Raw genomic sequence first — 21,529 nt, forward strand, 5'->3', positions numbered from 1 at the left:
ACTATTAGAAGCCTATGGCAGGAATCCGGGTGAGAGCAACCTGGCTTAGACCAGACTGATGGTGGCAGAGAGGATGAGAAGGTGCCAATTCAGCACAGTGATTTTGAAGAGAAAAATGTAAGAATTTTCTGATGGATTAATTGCATGGTATGAAGAGAAACAAAAAAATGTGGACATTTTTGAAAAGGCACATATCATGCCCAGTGCTATGTTGTACACAGTCAGAGATCTAAGAGACACTCTTTCCTCATGGCTATCTAGTCCAGCTGGGCAAATCCACTGTCAGCACTGACATGCCCAGAGAAAATACTAACGGCTAATGTTTACACAACACCTCCCGTGTATGGGATTCCTTCATGTACCAGCAATTTGCCTCCTATATTGATTCATTTTAATCTTATAATCATCCCATGAAATAACATAGTAATTATATCTCTAGCTTTCAGATGAAGAAAACTGAGGTATAAGGGTGTAAGTAAAGCCTAAAGTTTAAGGTCACAAGTGGCAGAGCCAAGATTTGAACCCAGGTGGTTGGCTCAAGAGTCTTTGATGATTATCATCTCCACTGCTGCTAGAGCAAATGAAATCACAATGCGAGCTCTTATCCAAAAAGAACTGGGCTTCAAGTCCCTCAGTCAGCTGCAGAGCACAGAATGTCAGTACAAAGCCTCTTCAAAGGAGGGAGGGAGAATTGGCAGGGCAGAGGGAGTCATTGCAGCCACCTGGGACCCCATGGAGTGGAGAATGTCAACCTGAACGGATCTACAGAAACTGTTTCCTAAGAGGAGCAAATGATAACATTCCTAACAGATTTAAATGCAGGGCTTTTGCTAACTGACTTTACTTGGGAAACACACACACACAGCTATTCCGTTTCGGGGAGTTGTTAGTTTCCCAGCTGTTTGATTGATTGAGTTAACAAAGATGATGCAATACTTTTGCGACAGATGCTACGCTAAACCAAGGATGGACACCGAGGCAAGGCTGCTTCCTTGCCTGTTCTCCTGGAAAGTTTGTTCTTACAAAAGAGATAGTAGAAAACTGTAGCATAACAGGTCAGAAGAGGAGGGAACTCAAACAAAGGGTCCGAGAAGTTTGGTGGCACAGAGTAGGGGCAGGTGAGGAATGGACTGTCTTTAGGAAGAACTCGCTTTTGTTCCATGCCTGAGAAGGGTGGATGTGAAAGGAAGGTGGTGTAAGAATTACCTAAGGAAAAGCTTGGACAAAGACATGGAGGGAAGGAGAGCTTGGTATAGGTAGGCAGAGGCCGGGGTCTCCAAAGAGACAGGATGTGAGAAAAATTCTAGAAACTTCAGGTCTAGATGTTGGGAGTGAAGTGGTTTCTAGATACCTGACATTTTATGTTTAATTATTAGGCAATGAGACCCCATCAGGGAGTTTTGATTAGGAAAGTACCTACCAAGTTGCTGAGCGCCATAGTAGGCAGACAATTCATTCATGTTGTTCAAACCCAAAAATGAAAGGAATAATAATGTACAAAATTTATCAAGTGCTTGATATGCTAGGCACTTTTCTAAATATTTTAACTACTTATGCTATTAAGTTTCACTACAGTTCATGAGGCAACTTCTCTATATCTATCCATTTCACGGACGAGGAAACCAGGAGTCAGAGAGGCAAGTGTCTTGCTCCAAGTTTTGACTAATGAGTACATCTGGCCAGAGCCTGTGCTCTATGCTTGCTGTGCCGTTTTGGAAAAACGAAAAAGAGGAGAGAGAGGAGAGAACGGAGTGACAGGACCACTGTTATTCTTCAGAAAGGAAGCTGTGGTAGACCCAGCATAGCAGAGAAGTGGGGTCAGTTGGAAGTAAGAGACATTCCAAGATAGAATCAACAAAATCTGTTATTACTTGACATGGGAGGCCAGGGGAGAGAGAAGAGTCGGGGAGGCTGAGAGTGTCTAACTCCTGTCTCTGGGAAGTAATAGAGCTGTGAAAACAAATCGCCAAGAGAGGGAAGGACGACAGCAGACATTTGGGTACCCAGGAGCCTGCAAAGCGCTGGCAAAACTGGTTTTAAAAGGCGACCTCGGGACTCCTTGCCTAGTCACGTTTCCCACGCTGGGGCACCCTTGGTTTGTTCTGGGAATCTCGAGGCTTTCCCAAGGTTCCTTTCTATGTTTATATCACTTAGCAGGGAAGGATTGTTAATGACTAATCTGTGTCCATGGGGCACAGAGCCAAGGAAGAGATGCTGCGGCGAGGGCCGGAAGGCTGCTTGTGATGATCACGGTGTTTGCTGGAAACTCTCTCCTCCTCTCCTCACCCTACTGTTCCTCAACTCACCCCAGTGTGAAATCAAATTCTGAGCATTTTTAGCAAAGTTTCTTGGGATTTGGAGAGGTGGACTGGACTCAAAATTCTTCCAGGACCTTGGCTGTTCATCTCCCACCCAAAACAATCCAAGTAAGTACCTAATTCCTCTGGGTAGTGGGAGTGTCTAACTCAGGCAATGGGGGAAAAAACAGCTGCTTACAGGTTTCTCTTTGACACCTGTGATTTTTGTCAATGAATGAATTCTAAGTTTGATATACAATTCTGAAAACTGAAAAAGAAATAAAGCAACTGTAAAACATAAAGAAGCAAGAATTAATGGATCAATGGTTGCTTGCCTATTGAACAATTGTTTAGGAATATCCTTTTAACCCTTGTGGTTATCCAAAGAGAATCACTGGAGGACAGTAAATTTCAGAAATGTCGTTTTGATTCTATAGATAGCTTGACCTGAGTGCTGTCCTCTGGTGATTTGCCCGATCTTGATGAGAGTCTGGGAACATTGCTAATGTCAGATGACCAGGAAATAGGAATAGGGTGCTGAAGCCATATTACTTGGCAAGAAAAACTTTCCCCAGGAGAAGGGTAGCTCTGAAAAGTTTTCTCTTTTGACTTGAGTTATAAACTTCTCTATTGCTTTCCCTTCCTAATATGACTATGAGATGGAAATATGTTTAAGAGATGGAAAGTGAGGAAGGTTTTTTTTTATTGGTGAGGAAGAATTTTATTATTAAAATTGTCTAAGGGCTGTATCTGTAGATAAGGCATCCCCTTGTCTGCTTCTGACAGTGAATTAGGAAACTGTGGGCCTGGATCATTTCTATTAATTGAACTTTAATTTAGAAAGGAGGGGGCGAGGGGATAACAAATGATTCACCTTAGATTCTTGAAGCAACTCACACACTGAGTTTTGAAAAAAATCTGATATTGTCTCTGGCGCTACCTTAGAACAGCTTTGGTGTATTGATGATAGGGGTAGGGACACTTAAAATAATATTAATAATAAATTAGAAGGTGGGGAGGACACTTCTGAAGATGATAGATAGCTTTATGGCATAAGATCATGGTGATGATCTCACAGGTTTTTGTATGTCAACCATACCTCCATAAAGTAGTGTGTGTGTGTTTGTGTGTTCCTGTCCCTTACATGGGGGAGGAGGAGGGAAAGGGAAAGGGAAAGACGTTTGGGAAGCCATCACTGTGTTTCTAGCTGTGAATTTTATAAAACGATAAACTCTTCTCTTTGAATCACTCACTCCCTACCCCTAGTTCTCCAAATTGTGGACCCTCTTGCCATTTGCACCCTGGACTTTCTTGTTTTGCTGAGACTGTTGCAACATGACTGATGTAACTTCTAATTCATAGAAAAAAGTTCTGGGAAGAATAGAGCTGTCTTGTTCTGGGACCCTTCCTCAGTGTTTGGGACACTCTTTCCACTGTGCACCTCTGTAGCTGGTGAGGAAAAGTAAAGTCATCCTTGTCCTTTATCTTAGTTCCACATCTCCAAGATCAGGAAAGATTGTAATGGAAGACCCAGTGGTTGTGAGGCCCTGAGCTCTCAGAGGAAAAGAGAAGAAATCCATGTGTGGTGTGTGTGTGTGTGTGTGTGTGGTGTGTGTGTGTGGCACCTGTGGTGAGAGCTAACTTTAATTCGACAATCTACCAACATGTCCAGGTTTTGCCTAAATTGCCTATTTCCTTCTACAACAACACTATGAAAGTTTTGCTTATACTCATTTTACAGATGAGGAAACAGGCTCAAAAGAAGATGAGCAGCCTGTTCATGGTCAGACAGGAAGCAGCAGGGCCTGAGTTGGAGGGTAGGTTTTTCTGAATCTAAAGCCCCTTCCTTGCTTCCCTGATGTTGGAGGTTGGGAAATCTTGAAATCTGAAATGATGGGTGAGTAGGCTGACCAGCTGGCAAACATTTCAGCTTGACAGGGGCGATTTGTTAAAATCTGGAATTATTTTGAAGATTCCTAAAACCTCATGCGTAGGGCATTTTCTAAGGAATGCACCATCACAGGGGGAAGTGGAAAGTTTGCAGAGTTGTTTGTTTCAAGCAGAGGCCCAGCCTAGGAGAGCTGATTGGATGCTTTGATTATTAGCATCTTAATTAAAGACTGGAATGATCCATCGGGGGCAGGTGCTATGAATAGGATATCCTGGAGGAGCTCATGACTTCCATCGTTCACAGGGGCTGCGGATTATGAGTGCTGTGATGGGGGATATAGTTTGAAGACTTCTATTGCTGTTAGGGGGGGTGCATAAAGGAAAGAAGAGGTGCATAAAGGAAAGAAAGAATGTTCTCTCCTGATAGTGTTTCCTTTGCTTGTGTTGCTGTCTCACTTTTCTTTTAAATCCTAGCAACAGAGACCATGAGGGAACCTGAAAGAAAGAGGGACAAATTCCCCCTAGGTATACTTTTGGGTGTTGCTTGTGCATGCTAAGCACCTACTTTACCACTGAGCTACATCCCCAGTTTCCTCCTGGGTATTTTTGTTGTCCCTATGTCTTCTACAAGTGTGGATATAATAAGAGGCATCACGATATGAGTGTCCCCAACTTCATGGGGAGGTGAAAGTCATCTTACATAAAAAAAATATCCATCCTCCTTTTTTCCACTCACCTCTCCCATCCAGCACTGGGATTCCCTAACCCCATAGTTTCCACAGTGAGTTATTTTCTCTATGTATACTATTCTGCTCTCTCTCTCCTCTTTGTAAATGTGTGTCAGTACAACATTAAGACAATGTCACTTGATTGCAAAGTGAAATTGCCAATATTGCATAGGAAAAAAACATGGTTTATCTTTGCTAGACCTAAGAAATATAACAAAGTTCTGGTGATTAAAGTTAATACATACAAATATAAAGTAAAATTTTATTAGTTTTCATTTTTCAAGATAAAGTCGAATAAAAAGTTTGAAGCCTTCCTCCTCCATTTAAGTAGACTGAGATGACTTTTTCCTGGTCCCAAGGAGCCTGGGATAACTTGGGTTTGTACTTTAATTAATGTCATTAATTCAAAGAAGGAGAAGCAGCATGGCTTTGCATTTTCAAGTCTTTCAGGTATACAGAACATGGTTTTTAGTAGTCCTGGTAAATAATTTGCTTGTTTATGGAAAGGAGAGTCCTGCTGAGGTATGTTGCTGATCAGAGGAAAGCCCATTCTTCTGGGACTAACTATTTCTGATGGAGCAGAAAATTGCTGCCATTTCCTCAAGAGCCATGGAAACTCTCAGGGTAGACAGCAAGTCTACACCAGTGTGGGGCAAAGATTATGGTCGTGGTTTGGGAGTGCAGGGACGGGACAACGTAATACCATTCTAAAGTGGGAGTATGGAAGATTCTTGCTCTTTGGAGTCCAAGCTTTGAATTGGAGGCCATGATTGGGATTCAGGGGGCCAGGATCTTTTGAGACTCTATTTTTAAAACTGTGAATTTGACAGAGGATTCCATGTGATACTACAGTGGTGAATACATGTCATTGTATGTTTGTCAAAACCCATGGAACATATTATCCAAGAATGAACCCTGATATAAACTGGTCTTTGGCTGACAATGATGGGTCAGTGTAGGTTCACTGACTGTGAAAATGTACCACTCTGGTGAGGGACGTGGACAGTTAGGAGAGCATCTATCAATGCTGTGCAGAGGGTGGGTCTTTGGAGACTTTCTCTATTTTCTGTTCAGTTTTTCTGTGAACCTAAAACCATTCACCCCACCCCAAATTAATGGATTTTTAAAAATTGTGCATTTTATGTGTTTTTCCCCAACATTGAGTTTTACAATTTTCACAGAAATGCTGCACAATTCTAAAAGTGTTTTTTGTTTTTATTATTTTAAAAATATTTATTTATATTTATTTTTTCAGTTATTTTTGTGCATAGTTCTAGGAGTCAAACCCCGGACCTCACAAGCTAGGCACAAAATCTACCACTGAAGGGCACTCCCAGCCCTTAAACATGTCTTTTTTTTTTTTTTAAAGAAAACCCTTTCTCCCAGAGAAAATATGCCTTCTTCTACATCCAAAGTGTAATTGGCAAAATGGAAGACAGGAAATGATGTCTTAGGGAATAGAGGTACCTCAATGAATTCAACTTATAAAAAGATACAGCTTTATAACTCAGTCTAAAATCTCTCTTGGTCTTCCCCCAACCCTATCCACCCCTACTTCCCTCTTTCAATGTTATCACATATAAAACCACCTTACTCTGCCTACTGCCTGATATTTTATCCTATACATTGAGCTCAGTGTATTTATCCATCATCCCATTGTTGATGGTCATTTGATGTTTTCCACCTTCTCACCATTAGAAGCAATACTGCAAAGAACATTCTTGTACACATGGGCAGAGGCTTCTCCAGGAAAGATACTTATGAACTAGAATTGCATCTTATTTTAAAAGGCATTTCTAAAGAACCCCATAAACCTAAAACCTGTTCCCTCATTAGCCATGTATGTCAATAGATATTTCCATATCCTTTCTCCAACTCTGATACTTATTAAACTTAAAGCTTTTTTGGACAATCTGATAGGTGAAAATGGTATCTACTTATATTAATTTTCATTTTTCTAGTTTAAATTAATTTCAGATGTTTTCTATGTTTATTGGCCACTTATTCTTCCACTTTGGGGATTTCCTTTTTTTAATATTCTTTGCCAATTTCTCCCTTGGATTGTTTATCCTTTCTCTTTATAGGAATGATTTATATATGTTTGTATGAATATTTTGGCTGTTATTTATGTTACAAATATCATCCTCCAGTTTCAGATAGTTAGCTTTGTTTATGGCGTTTTAATTTTTGTCTTTAATCTTAATGTTGTCAAATTTATTGTTTTTCTTTTTATTTCTTGTTTAATTAGTCCTTCTCAAGCCTCAAGTTCATAAAGATAATAAAATATTTCCCCATTTTTCCATTCAATTTCATTGTTTTTAAAGTCCTTAATCCCTCTAAGGCTTATTTTAAAAGATAATGAAAGATAGAAATCTTTCTTTTTACATAGAAGAAATAGCCAATTTTCCTGACACGGTTTCTTGAATAGGCCATCCTTCTTCCACTGATTTGGGCTGAATCCATGAGCAACAGCACAAAGAACTATCTACAGTTGCTCAGAACACAATGTGTGGTTTTCCCCTCCTATAGCTAGCCCCACAACATACCATTTTCCTAGTGTTTTCCTAGTGGAACTTAATCTTTAAAGATGAACTTCAAGAATCACCCCTCAGTAATCTCCTCGTTGCACCCCTTCCTGAAACCCTCCAATGGCTGCCGTTTAGAATACATTCCAAACTCCTTCCCATGGCTAAGGAGACCAGAGCTGCCAACTTCCAGCCTCATCCCACCTCCCCATACCCTGGGGCTTGCACATCTCCAGCCTACCTGGGTTTGTGCTGTTCATCAACCCTCCAACACAGCCTCTAGCAGTTGCTGGCCACTCTGCAGGGACTTGCTTCCCCTTTGCATAACTTGTACCTTGTCCTTCACATCTTGGTTCCAATGTCTACATTTTGGAGAGATAGAGCTTGTCTCTGTCCTCTTCAAATTGTTCAACGACACTGCTCTGTCCCTTATCTCTTTTTATCTTATCATCACCCTCCGAAATCTTATTGTCAATCGATGTATCATCCACTTCTTGCTCTCTGCCTCATCCGCCACTGTGGACCTTTTCCTTAATAACATATTCTAGCCTTGGACTGAATCCAGGCTTTCCCTGAGCCTGAAATTATGGTGACCTAGAAAAACTTCAATTTTTTTCCCTGTCCTTTATGAACAAATTACATAGATACCCCACAAAGTATATGCTGCCATCAATGACTGTGTCCATCGGTGTCACCAAGGATGGTATCTTTTGTGTGTGAAGTGTTCATAGTGAACCAGGATGTGGAATCAGTGCCTAGTTTTATCTTCATCTTCTAAGAACTGGAAACTCCTCTAATCAGAGTCAAGTTAATTGGAATAGTATCTTTCCAAGGTCCCTGTCTTACAAATGGTTTATGCTAGATTAGAGGAGCTCCTTACACCATGACTTCCCATGACATACAGTTTCTAAACAAGTAATACGGATAACCAGAAGTGGGAATCCAAGCTACCAGTAACTAGGTGTCTTATTCACAATAAAAACAAACAGTGCATACCCATTTTCAAAATTATTCCTGAGTGCCTAAATTAAGACTTGGGCTACAGAATCATACAAATAGACATAAAGTAAATAAACATTTATCCCGGTTTTCTACCACAACCAAGGCTTAGACTTTGTATCATCAGGCTTCTTCCCTCTTTTTTTTTTTGTATGCTGTACTAAATTCCATCCTTACCCTTTCTGTGGATGCTACCTGGTATGGTCACTGATAATCTCATCTCGTCAACACATTTCTGGAATTTTTCCTCCTCTGGAATTTTACTAACTTCCTTCCCCAGCCCACCTTCTCCTCTAGAGTACTCTTCTTTACACAGATTTCACTGTGCTCCTCAAAATTACCAGTATCTCCCTAATGGCCAGAGTTAGGTTCCCCCAAACATTTTATGAGAAGGAATTTACTTCTTCCTCAGAAGTTTAAAAATGTATGTACTGTGAGGATACAAAGGTATGAGAGAAAAACATGTATGAAGTGGTTTCTTTACAGATGAGAAAACTTTGTATAATATATAACTATATTATGATTCATTCAGTCTTGTTTCATTATGAAATATTTCTGCCATGCAGAAAACAGAGTAATAAATTAATCTCTTGGTTTATTACCCAACTTCAGAAGGTGTTACAGAAGTTATGGAAACTCCCTCTGAACCCAACCCACTCACATCTGTGCCACTACTCGTTGAGTATGGGGTTCATCACTTTAAGTCTAGAAGTAAGAGTGGGAACAAAAGTTATTTAAAAAAAATTTATACACAACAGAGATAAACTATTGCCGGCTTTGAGAGACCATGTGTGTGTGTTATAAATATTCGGTTCTGCTATTATGACTTAAAAGCAGCCTTGGACAACAAGTAATGAAAGGGCAAATCTCCTCCTTGGCAGACTAGATTTGACCTGTATCACCGTTTCCTGACTCCTGCAGTACAGTATTGATGATAATATGTGGCATTGTTCTGCTTATCTTTAAATACATAAATTATATCAACTGTACGTATTATCTGCAACCGGACTCTTTTGTTCAATGTTTTCAATGTATCCATGTGAATCAATATGATTCGATTTCATTTTATAATCATTTATTTTAGTTTCTGGTTATAGTCATTTTTAATTACTATGTAGTACTGTGAAGCTAATAATCATCTATTGTATCCATTCTCCGACTGATTTATGCAGTTTCCAACTTTTTGCGATTGGAAACAACACAGTAAACATTTTGAACCTGTCACCCCCTAACCTAGTGAGAAGAACATGAAAAGTTTTACCATTTAAACTTTGCAGTTGTCCTATTATTTTGTTTTAAAACCCTTATTAGCTGAAGCTCAGAGTGGTGGTGTGGGAAAGAGGTGATGGGTGATAGTCCCATGGTCAGGCCTGAGCTGTGAACGGTCAGAACTGGTACTCCCCCATCTTCTCATGTCTCCTTCTCTGTGATATTTCTTCTAGACTACAGGAAAAAGAAATCTACAAAACTGAGAGTTGTAAGGGTACATTTGACTAATGGAGGCAAACCATGCTCTTAAAAGGCAAACTGAGGGGCTGAGGAGATAGCTCAGTAGGTACAGTGCTTGCCGTGTAGCAGCAGGCCCTGGGTTCGATCCCCGCACCCCCCTCCCCCAAAAAAAAAAAAAAAAAAAAAAGGCAAAACTGAATTTATAAAGGTATAAATCTTCTTTCCCTAAATATCTAGGTTTGGCACCATCCCAAATACTCAACTTCTTTAAAAGAGAGTGTGATTCAAAAGATGATAATTATCATAGTGAATAAGTGAATGAGATCATCTTAGGAAATGTTTCAAAAAAGGAGTAGAAAGGATGATATTGGTATAAGGTATGACTCTAAGATAAATGGGCAACTAAGGCCGGTCTTAATAAAAGAAGCATATAGATCAATTGGGAAGGGAAGAAGTATTTTGTGAAAATTTACCTTGTACCATAGAATAAAGTAAAGAGCAAGGAAAGTAAGCTTTAAAAAAAAATTGATATACTTAAGTACATGCAATGCAAAACTTTTCAAGAAAAGAACAGACATGTAGTAAATATGCCAGAATGTTATTACTTCAACATACAACAGCTCTTTCCAAGTCTGTAGAACACATGAACACTTTAATAGAAATGGCCAAGGACAGAAGAAACAGAAAAATATCACATATTGCCAATAAAGATGTAAAAATGTTATCAACCTCACTGCTAATCAAAGAAATGTGAGTTAATAAAAAAGATAAGATTTGTCATCTAACAAATCAGAAATGATGGTTTCAAATTGAAAATGGGGCAATGCCAATGAAAGTGTGATGAGAAAGGTACTCTTACTGCTGATGGAGTGTAAATTGAGAAAAAAATTACAGAAAGCAGCTTGGCACTTTTATGCTTCTCCTGTATTGCCTGAATTTTCTGCAATGGCCTTTTTATTTGAAAAAATATTCTCATTTAAAATATAAATTTTAACAACTTTTCAGGAAAACAGTGCATGAAGGAATTCTTGAAGTTGGGACTGGATTAAGTCGACAAAACTATTAATTGAGAATGATTATGCTAATCCCAGAGAGGGCAGTTGGTCCACCCACCTGCATTCACCCTATCCTCCCACCTCCCAGGGCATGAATGGGGGAACAAGGAATGGAGGGAGAAGGTAGGGAAGTGGGCATGTTGCAAATTCAGATAGTCTTCTTTATCTGCTCTGATTCCATATTTAATCCTTTCTATATTAACACACATGCATGGATTCATTTGAATGGAAATGATGGCTTCCTGTTATCTGGCTTTTATTACTATGGAGAGTTCTTAGCCTCTCTGTCTGAGGTTGTTCAAATTTTATTACTTAGGTAGAAATTTTAACTGTGTTTTGAAGGAGGTTTGCTTCCTCTACTGTAGGTGCTCCAACTGTTGCCTGATGAGGGTGTCTTTTTTTCTGATCTCCATTCTCTCTTTGACAATAAACCGCTTTCTTTATTTTTTGGCATGGAGAAGAATGAGCCACCTAAATGTAGAGACAGTCTCATGTGTGAGGTTTAGTTTTGATCAAGTGAGAAGTAATAATAACTAGTAATAAACTCAATCAAAAATTTAAATATTTAAAATCTTAAAGTCATGAGAAATAAAAAAAATCAAATATGTATGCATGTTAGTGGTAAAAAATTATAACATGATCAATAGTAGACTAAAGCATAGAAATGTGCTACATTAAGTTAATATTCTTCAGTGAAGTGGAATAAAATGTGAATTCAAGAAAGAAGAGGAATGATTTTTAAGTTTCCATCTACTAAGAAAACATCTTCAAGTATTTCTTTGAAGGATGAGGAAGGACATTAAGCTATGGTACTTAGATTTAATTGGATAAGTTTAACAGTAATGCAACCACATGTAAACATATCAACTTTTACAATATGACAGAAATTACATTTATTGAAAGTATATTAGATTTTAGTGAAAAACTGTAGATGTCAACCCCAAAAAATGTGTTGAAGGAGCATATTGTTTTTCAAACTTCTTTTAGGGAGAAAGTGAGTAAAAATATTTGAAGACCATTAGTGTAGAGAATAACCATTACTTATTCTCAATATATAAAATAATTCCTTTTATGGAAGGGAGGACTTGAAGGGAAAATAAACACTCCAGGGTTAAAGTCTGGGGTATCCTAGGAATTACTTTTTTTTTTTTCATTATAGTTCTTTCCCCAGTAAGAATAATTTGGAGAAAAGAGGGCACACAAATAACCCAAGTTAAAGAGATATATATATGGAAACATTTGGTAAATAGCATAAAGCTGCTAATCCCAGTAAGAAGCTGTTAGAGATAAGAAGATTCTACTATAATGATATGTGTATTATTAAGCAGATTTATATCCAAAAGATATCTTTACATTTATACACAGTTTACCTATAATTAGTTTGATTCTTTCCAAGCCTGTAAAGGGATAAGTAATAAGTACCTTTGGCTTTGCAGGTCATGCAATCTTGTGTTGCAACTACTCAGTTCTGACATTGTGGGGTGAAAGCAGCCATAGACATGCCATCAAAAATGAGTGTGGCTATGTGCCAATAAATCTTTATTTATGGACACCAGATTTCAAAATTCATATAACTTTCATATGCCAGAAAATATCCTTCTTTTGATTTTTTTCAACTATTTCAAAATGTAAACCATGCTAAACTCACAGGTGATACAAAAACAGGCTGCAGGCCAGCCTGGGCCTGCAGGTAACAGTTGGCAAACTTATTTTCAGATATAGTGTTTAAAGGCCTCTTTATGTGGGAAATGGGCATGGTATCTGGAATGGCCACAGGAATCTGGCCACTGTCATTGTATTTAGGTTAGTGTAATGGGTGACTGAGCTGGGAAGATTTACTCTCCAGTCTACTGTTTGAATTACTCTCCATGTACTAAGGTTTGGATATAGCTTGAGTGTGTCTCCTCAGGGTTCGTGTGCTGGAAGCTTGGATCTTGTATATCAATATCAAGAGATGATGGAAAGAAAAAAAAAAAAAAAAGACTAGGTCACAACAGCTCTTCCAAAACAAACAAAAAAATCCTGTGAAAATCGACTTTTCTCTTTCCTGGTAATGTTATTTTTTGTGCAGAAGTTTTTCATTTAATAATATCCAATTTATCTTAAAAAAAAAAAAAAGAGGTGGGACATAGCAGAAAGTAATTAGGTCATGAAGGTCCCATCCTCAGAAGGGCTTAGTGCTGGTCTCACAAAGTAAATTAGTTCTTCCAAGTACAGATTGTTACATAAAGCAAGGCCACTCCACACACTTGGCCCCATCAGCATGTGGCAATTTCCCTTCCCATTTCTTCCCCCTGTTGTGATAGGGACAGGGGCCTTTGCCAGGATGTCAGTGCCATGTTCCAGCTACCAGAATCACAAGTCAAATAAACTTCTTTACTTTATAGTTAGCCAGGCAGATGTTTTGTTATAGCAACACAAAACAGACTAAAACACCATTATTTCTGCTGTCATTTCAAAATTAAAGAATTTCCTTTTTATAAAAAAGAAACCCTTCAGGAGTTGTGAATCTATTGAATCTGGTTTGACTATCTGAGTTTAAAGAGTTTTGTTTCTAGCTACTCAAGGGCACCAACATGGTAAGCCTCCTGCCAGGGATAATAATCCAAATGATTCAGATTTAGGGGAATTGGACTTTCACTTGGGTGAGCAAATGATAAATTATGTCCTAAAGCTTGTGCCAATGAGAGAATGAAATCCTTATCTTATGTCATTTTTTCCAGGAAGAGCATGCCAAATGTCATGGAATTGGCAGAACTAAGCAAGAAAAGCAATAAATACAGATAATTTAAGTGAGCCAACATTTCTTTGGGGCCTGCTGTGTGCCAACCACTTGAATTTAAAGTGCCAAGTTTATATGAATATTACAGGAATCCAAAGTGAAGATGAGTATGCCTAGAAAACATTAGAGAGTTGTAATATGCTGTTAAAGTATGGGGAAGCTTTATGAACATCATTTAAGGTAAAAAAAAAAAAAAAAAAAAAAAAAAGGATAGATTCTGGGTGCAGTGGTGCATATTGTAGTTTCAGCTACTCACAAGGCTGAGGTAAGAGGATCACTTGAGCCCAGGAGTTTGGGACTGGTCTGGGTAGTATAGTCAAAGACTCTCTTTTAAAAAAAAATAAAAAGCAAAATCATTCAAGGAAAGAGAAGCACAGAGGGATACCTAAAGTCACAGTTAGAGATTTATAATCTTTTGTGTGTGCATGTGTGTTGCTGGGGATGGAACCCAGAATCTTACACACACTAGGCAAGTGCTCTACCACTGAGCTACATCTCCTTCCTATTTTTTAAAGGCCAGAGGAAATGAGACTTAAGCTACATGATATGAATTTGGTTTGAATATTAGGAAAACTTATTTACTTTTCATTGTCAAATTTCCTAATCCACAGAGAGGGGAAACTCTATCTAGAGCAGTAGTTGACTATGTTTTGGAGGGCTTTTAAATTATTTATTAAAGCACATATACACACGTACATATATTTAGTATATGGGATTTGTATGTATATTCATATCCATACTTATGCAATTGGTATTATGTATTGAAACTTGAGTCCCAAACTAACTTGTGAGTGTGAATGAGACCCCATTGTTAGCAACAACTCGCCTTTTACTGACATCGTCCTCAGGACCTCCAGCTTCCTATCAGAGTCTCTCTTCCCACTAACAGTCCCTTCCCACTAACAGAACACACTTCAGGAGTGCCTTGGGGTCTCTTTGTTCTTTATGTTCTGGGTTGGGGTGGGCAGTGCATCAGTCACCCAGTAGTCGTGTTACTCTGCTGGGTGCTTCTCTATGGTTGTGATGCTGCTTCTGTTTCACAATTGTCCCAGGAAGGTCCTGGGCTCTTTCAGGTTCAAAGTTCCACCATGCCGTGTGGCAGAGTTATTGAGGGTAAAGGTGGAGTTGAGACGAACAATCTCTCTTACTTGCTGTGTTCTGTCAAAGAGTCTGCCTTATACTTCAGTGTTTCCAAGCTTCGTTTTTATTTATAGGTCTTCCCTTCTCTCCTTTGGGTGGTAGAAAAACATCTGGAGTTAAATGCAGTTACACTGAGAATTATGCATTTCTTTAATGACTGAGTTTGTACTTTGGGATGAAAAATCACAGTTCTTAGCGCCTCCTGACTTTAGAAGTTTTCTCCCAGCAAGCATCTTGTTTTCCTGGAGTTGGATAGTAGAGTTTGGTAGGGTTGTTAGGGCTGCACATTGGCTTATTAGGTGGACCCAGGACTGCCTGATCCCCCACAGGGGACACAGCTTGTGTCCCTTCTCAGGGGGACTCTCATTTTTGCTTCTTCACTCCCTCTCTAGTGTTTTCTCACAATTCAGATGATTCCAGTATTGCCCATCTTTAAAACGACCCTGAAACCATGTCCTCTTTCAGGTACTTCCTATTCACTGACTCCTTGTCTTCTCACAAAAAAGTTCTCTACCAGAGCACCCTGTTCTTTGCCTCAGTAACATCTGAGTATTCATGTTACTTTTTCAATGTCTCTATTCCTCAATAAGCTTGGCATCATGGATCATGGATTTTTTTTTTTTTTTTTTTTTTTTTTTTTTTTTTTTGTCTTCACCATTTTATTTCCAAAGATCCAGTGAGTGGGGTTTATTGTAGAATAAATGCTCAGGAGATGATGATGAAAGCTTGAATTAATGAACAAATGAAGAAAACAGGCTCCTGGTGGATTACCTTACTGGAAGCCAGATATATCTGAAATTTAATTCTGTTTGAGCTGGGACATTTAATGAGTAAGAGAGAAATAGAGGCCAAATAGTGGGGAAATCCTAATGAAATAAATATTTGTCCAACAAAACCCTGATGTTTTCTTCCTGGGTAGTAAATGGAGACACTCCTTGGTAAACAAGATGATTTCTTGGTGGGGATAGGATAAAATGATTTGAAAATCATCCTCAGAAAGCAGCATACTTTCATTATTCAATCTTTCAAATTACTTTTTAGGAGGTAGACAGCGTCTTGGGAAGAAGGAAGGAAGACCTAGTGGTATAGCTCACAGTGAGTACGGCTTCTCTTGGACTTATTCTGGATATTTCCTCAGGATGAAACTTCAGGAATTTTGGTGAGATTTACCATTATTTTTCTTTTTGCCATAACATCTTTTTTTCTTTTCTTTTTCTTCTTCTTTGTTGAGGGAGTTGAACTGTGGCCTCACACATGTCAGCAAGTGCTCGATCACTGAGCTACATCCCCAGCCTTAGCAGAACCTCCTTTTATCACTATTCTAAAATTACTCAGGTTGACATGAGATTGAAAATGCAAGTCCTCGAAACGCTTACTAAAAGACAGAAGTAAAGAAGATTCTAGGGAAATGCTTTCTGAATTTTTGATCTGCTGACCATGCACAAATTGTCAAGAAAGTTTCAGCAGGAAGTATCCTATCACTATTGTGTTTACACAAACCTGGTCAACTTTCAAAACAAGTTTAAGAAAATAAAACATGGATTCATCCTGTTTTGTTTTTTTCTTTTCTTTCTTTCTTTCTTTTTTTTTTTAGTTGTAGATGGACACAAAACCTTTATTTGAGCTATTTATTTTTATGTGGTGCTGAGGATCGAACCCAGTGCCTCACACAGGCTAGGCAAATGCTCTACCATGAGCTACAGCCCCAGCCCAGGATTCATCTCATTTTGAATTAAAGCTTTTGTATTTGTTTCTGTTTTTCTTTCTCAATATAAAAGAAAGTCATAAAAAAAAAGTCATAACTAAAATGTCATCATATTTTGTCCAAATCTCCCAATTGCTGAAATTTAAATGAAAACATATGGTGTTTACCCAGGTAAATTAGAGAGCATCTCCTCTGAAAGCATCTTGGACATTTTTAAGTCCAAATAAGGTGTAAACATCATCACTGCTGAGAAAGGCTATGACAAAATGTCTACAAAGGAGCCATTTGCCCTTACATACGTCAGCCTTCCCTCTCCTTCCCCATCTCTGTCAACCAGCTCCACATCCACCTTGCACCATGAACTCTCTATTTATTTGCTTTTCAGGGTTTTTATTTGAAGACCACTGTAATGAAAGTGCATTCTCAAATGAAAAAGTTTGGAGGGGAACAAAAATGAATCTTATTGAACACTCCCATTTACCAGCCATGGATGAATTTTCTCTTTCTGAAAATTTATTTGGTAAGTTGTCGAATTGATTAAATATCCATAAAAAAGAAACTACCATTTGGAAATACATGAGAAAGGACCCCTAGATAATTAGTTCAATAGAGAGTCAAGAAAAAGTTTTTGTTCCTTTTAATCCTTTAAGTACTCAATAAATGTTAGCTACTCTGCCAAGTTAGAAGCAGATCGGACCTTGGATTCATTGAACCAAATTGTCTTTTTTTTTTTTTTCTTTTTAAATAGATGAGGACTGCAAGAAATCTGGGAGCTTCGTGACTTGCCCAAGGCCACGAGGCTAGATAATTAACAGAGCTGCGAGTAGCAGCTGATTCCTGCTCTAGGGCTAATTCGAATATTATTATAGCAGGTATAAAGTTTGAAATCATGATTTCTATGGTTTAATATTATATCTGTTAAAGACTGAAGTTGCTTGGGTTACAGCTCTGCAGTAGGCTTCCTTTCCAACATTCCTCCAATGCTGGGGGATCTATGGCACAGTGTCGGGATTAGTCATTTAAACTGGACTGAGGACAAATTGTACTGAGTTTCCAGTAGATCTGTAACTAGATGATACCATAAAATGATATATTGCTCCACTTTATGTGTGTATGAAAAACATCTCATTATAAAAAGTTTCAATTGAGAATATAAGCAAAGAGTCAAAATTGGGCAATATTTTGGGTGGGGCAGGCAGTCTTCCTGCCACACTCAAAACTATTCCCTTCTGTATAAGAACACTTCTGGGGTCCAGGATGCTCCCAGTCCTCATCCAACATCGATATATGAACCGTGGTAGACTATGATTGCGAAAAATGTGAGCACTTGAAATTCCCTCAAGTTCAATGTGTCGAGGCATGATTCCTTATTTGGTTTCAGATATCCCTAGGAGATATTATAGTTTACTCTATTACCCTCCTAGTCATTATCATTTTAGTGTGTAATGGGTTATCAGGTCATTTCCAAGGAAAGGTCATTATTTGCATTACCTATATACACGTCTGCCTGCCATATAGCATAAGGGCATTTAAGGGTAGTGACCATATTTTATTAATCCTTGAATCCTTAATACTTGATCTATAGCAATGTAGTAGTAAGCTATAGAAATAAGAGAGAAAGAAGCTGAGGGAAAAAATGTTGATCAGTAACGCTTGGTGAGACCAAAGGCATAGTAATTACCTGTGAAATCCAGTTCTCCTCATACTCACTCCATCTTATTTCTTCCAATTGGCTTTTCTTCATCCTGTGGATGTGGTCAAGGGCTGTGGGAAGCCCTGCCTCCCTATCTGGCCACTTGACCTTTTGCTTCTGGTCTTTAGGAAAATTAATAAGTAGCTTCTTAATTTTTGCTCAAACAGAACTCACAACAGAATTAGGACTATTAGTACATATAGACAAAGGAAATTTTCACTTAAGATGGTTTTTCAAGTAAAAACTGCCATTTCCTGTTCTGAAATTTTATAACATGTGTTGCAATCTCCCAGTCTGAACATTATTAAACCAACCTAGTCAGATTTAGTTTGTACGTGCGGAGGAAGTTGTAGGATTCTCTCACAAACTAGCCCAGTTGTAAGCTAGGGTACCAGTCGTAGGTTCACCTGAGCAGCCAGGAGGTGAAAACAATGTCGCCAACAGAGAAAATGCTGAGAAGGTGCATTCTGATTGGAAGCACCTGAAAACGATTGCTAAGGATGCAGCGAGACTCCTGTTTTCTGCATGGTGGTCCCTTTGTCTCTTTCTGGCTGGATCAATGTCCTAACACTGCATTTGAGGTTTTTGGGGATGTGTAGCACTAGGCGCTGAGCTGCGATGTTTGGCTGTTGGTCCTGGATGGAGCAGTTTCTTCACCTCTTTATCTGGTCCCCTCTTCTGGTAAGCGAATCAGAACCGCCGTGTGTGGTTAGCTTATTCCCATTAAGCTGTGGAGCCAGGCCTAAAGCATTCTCTCCAAATACATTTCCTCTGTGACCTTAGTCTTGCTCTACTCAACTACCTGGGTCAGAGGTAGGCCAAAGGGGACTGGCCTTCCTTGATTCCTTCCTTCCTCTTCTCCATCTTTTTGTGTGTCTTGATGACACATGAATTCTTTGACTCCCCCTCTGCCCCCCTGAATTTAGAGTGGAATACATCAGGAAAAAAGATTTTGGCCCATGGATGAGTAGCCCCAGGGCCTAACTTATCATTCTGGATCTTAAGCTATGCCAGAGGTGCAGAAGGGTTAATCTATCGGTCCAAATAACCAGACAGCTGGACTCTTTTCCAATGGTCTGTGCACTCAAAACTAGCAATCAAGTTATAGTAATGGCAAGTGAGGTTCTTGGCATAGAGTATGGGAGAACTCCCATTTCTTTCATTCAAATGTTGAGCACTTATGAAAAGTTGGGTATTGGTATAGAGAATTAGACAAGATCCTAATGGAGAGTGGACTCACAATAAACATGTAAAAAGTGAATAAATGAAATATCAGGTGTTATGAAAATAGCAACATAGGACAATGTCATTGGGACTGGAGGCATGGGCTGCCCTATCTGACGAAGTCAGGAAGAGCTTCTGAGGAATTGACAGTTGAATTCAGACTGAAGGACTAGAAGCTGAGAATGTTCTGGAAGGAGGGAATAGCAAATGCAAAGGCCTCAAGTGTGGACTTGGAAGGACCTTATCTTCCCATTCTTACTGAGAGCAGTAGAAAGTCTAGGGTCTTGTCTGGCTCTGGACCTGCTTTTCCATTAGCCAGCTGTGCAGCTGGAACAGCTCATTCAGGTTCAGTTGGTAAAATGGGATATTTAGGCTGAGAATTTTGGAACCTCCATCTAGTTTTAACTTTTCTTTTTTTTTTTGGTTCTGGGGATCTAACCCAGAGGCACTTTACCACTGAGCCACATCAATCTTTTATTTTTAGTTTTAGACAGGTTTTCACTAAGTTGCTGAGGCTGACCTTGAACTTGTGATCCTCCTGTCTCAGCCTCCCCAGTAGCTGGGATAACAGGTGTGTACCACCGTCCCTGGCTTAGTTTTAACATTTGGGTCCACAAAATGTGGTAGTTGCCCTGTCAGGAAGTGGTGACTCTGTGGTACTCACTTTGTATATGACTTGACCAGTCCATTCAAGGTGGCCCTGGGCATGGTCCCTCTCACTGCAGGTTAGTACAGAGTCATGATTAAATCCCAACTTGAAGATGTTGGGAAGGTGACTTGTGTCAAAGACAAATACTGTTGAGCACTCACTAATGGGTGCTGGAGACATGAAGGACCTTTTCAATGATAACTTTTAGCTTTTTCTAGAGATGGCCATGGACTCTTCATTCTTCAAGGGTTTTGCTTAAGATGAAGAGGAGTATCTCCACCCATAGAAATGATTAATCCTAAAAAGCAGAGCCTGAAGGAAGAATTGTGTGCAGACAGTGTTTACATGAGAGGTGATGGGGGAGCAGATGTGAGGACCTGGGGTAATGAGACAGGGAAGGAAGGAAAATCGTGTGAGGTGAATCATCCTGATCACGCTGTGAGCAAGGTGGGAGTAGCATAGAGAATTGTCAGCGACCGGCGTGTTTAATAACCAGTCTTTCTCTCCCCCTGGTTGAGAGTCATCCTGGGGGGTTACTGACTCCTCTGCAGTTCTGGACTGTCCTGGTGCTCGGGTCCAACTCTTTTCTGGGCTGTTGGAGATGTTCTGGTCAGAAAAAAAGGGTGAGCCGCACATTCTTGAAGTGACAGGCTGTCAGCCTCAGGTGAGTCTGAGGTGTCTGTGCTCATGTGGGATAAGTGAGCACAGCTGCAGCTCAAGTCAGAGGTGGCCAAAGGACTGTGACATCATCACCAGAAAAAGGAGGGTAAAAGCTTGGGCAAAATGGAGCTAAAGATGGGATGCTGGAATCACCTTCCTGAGTCCCTTTAATTTATTCTACTGCCCTGGTAAATCCAGATGGGAATCTAGCCTATAAGTCACTGAATCTCCATAGACGACTCAGAATGGAAGGACTTGGTGACCTGACAAGATAAGTCTCCTTTCCCTTGAGAGAGGCTACAAGCCAGGAAACTCGGTCAAAGATTAATTCAGGGGTTCAAAAAAGGCATCTCTTTGAATGAAGGCAAGGTATATGATTAGTGCATAATAAAAGGCAGTAATGACAAAGTCCACAGTTTTCCATGTTTTAACATAGCGAACAGGTAGGAGGTGGTGTATTAATTAAAATCTGTATTTTCTTTTAGCAAATTGTGATTTAAAAACTGACAAGTCACAGAACTTTAAAGATTATAAGCAAGTAATTGATAGGAGCAGATAAGCAGAGAAAATATAGTCTTATGCTTTCATGCCCCAAATTCTCAGAGTGGTGCATCCTGATTCATTTAACTCAGTAGTATTGGGAAAAGTTCACTGAATGCGAGTGGAAAAAAAGAAATGAAATTGAAAAAAAAAATAAAGTCTCCAAGGCAAGTGACACTTGAACAACAGTTCT

At 39.3% G+C, this 21,529-nt stretch overlaps 1 long non-coding RNA gene across 1 annotated transcript; it reads left to right on the forward strand.

Annotated features, from left to right (window-relative positions):
• Window positions 1–2,299: 2,299 nt before the first annotated feature.
• LOC306662439 lies at window positions 2,300–18,197 on the forward strand. The gene is made up of 3 exons (XR_013764110.1): window positions 2,300–2,426; window positions 15,907–16,024; window positions 16,956–18,197. It is a non-coding gene; the product is annotated as an uncharacterized lncRNA (long non-coding RNA).
• Window positions 18,198–21,529: the final 3,332 nt, after the last annotated feature.

Source organism: Sciurus vulgaris (assembly GCF_902686455.1).
Source record: "Sciurus vulgaris genome assembly, chromosome: 5".
NCBI classification, from domain to species: domain Eukaryota; kingdom Metazoa; phylum Chordata; class Mammalia; order Rodentia; family Sciuridae; genus Sciurus; species Sciurus vulgaris.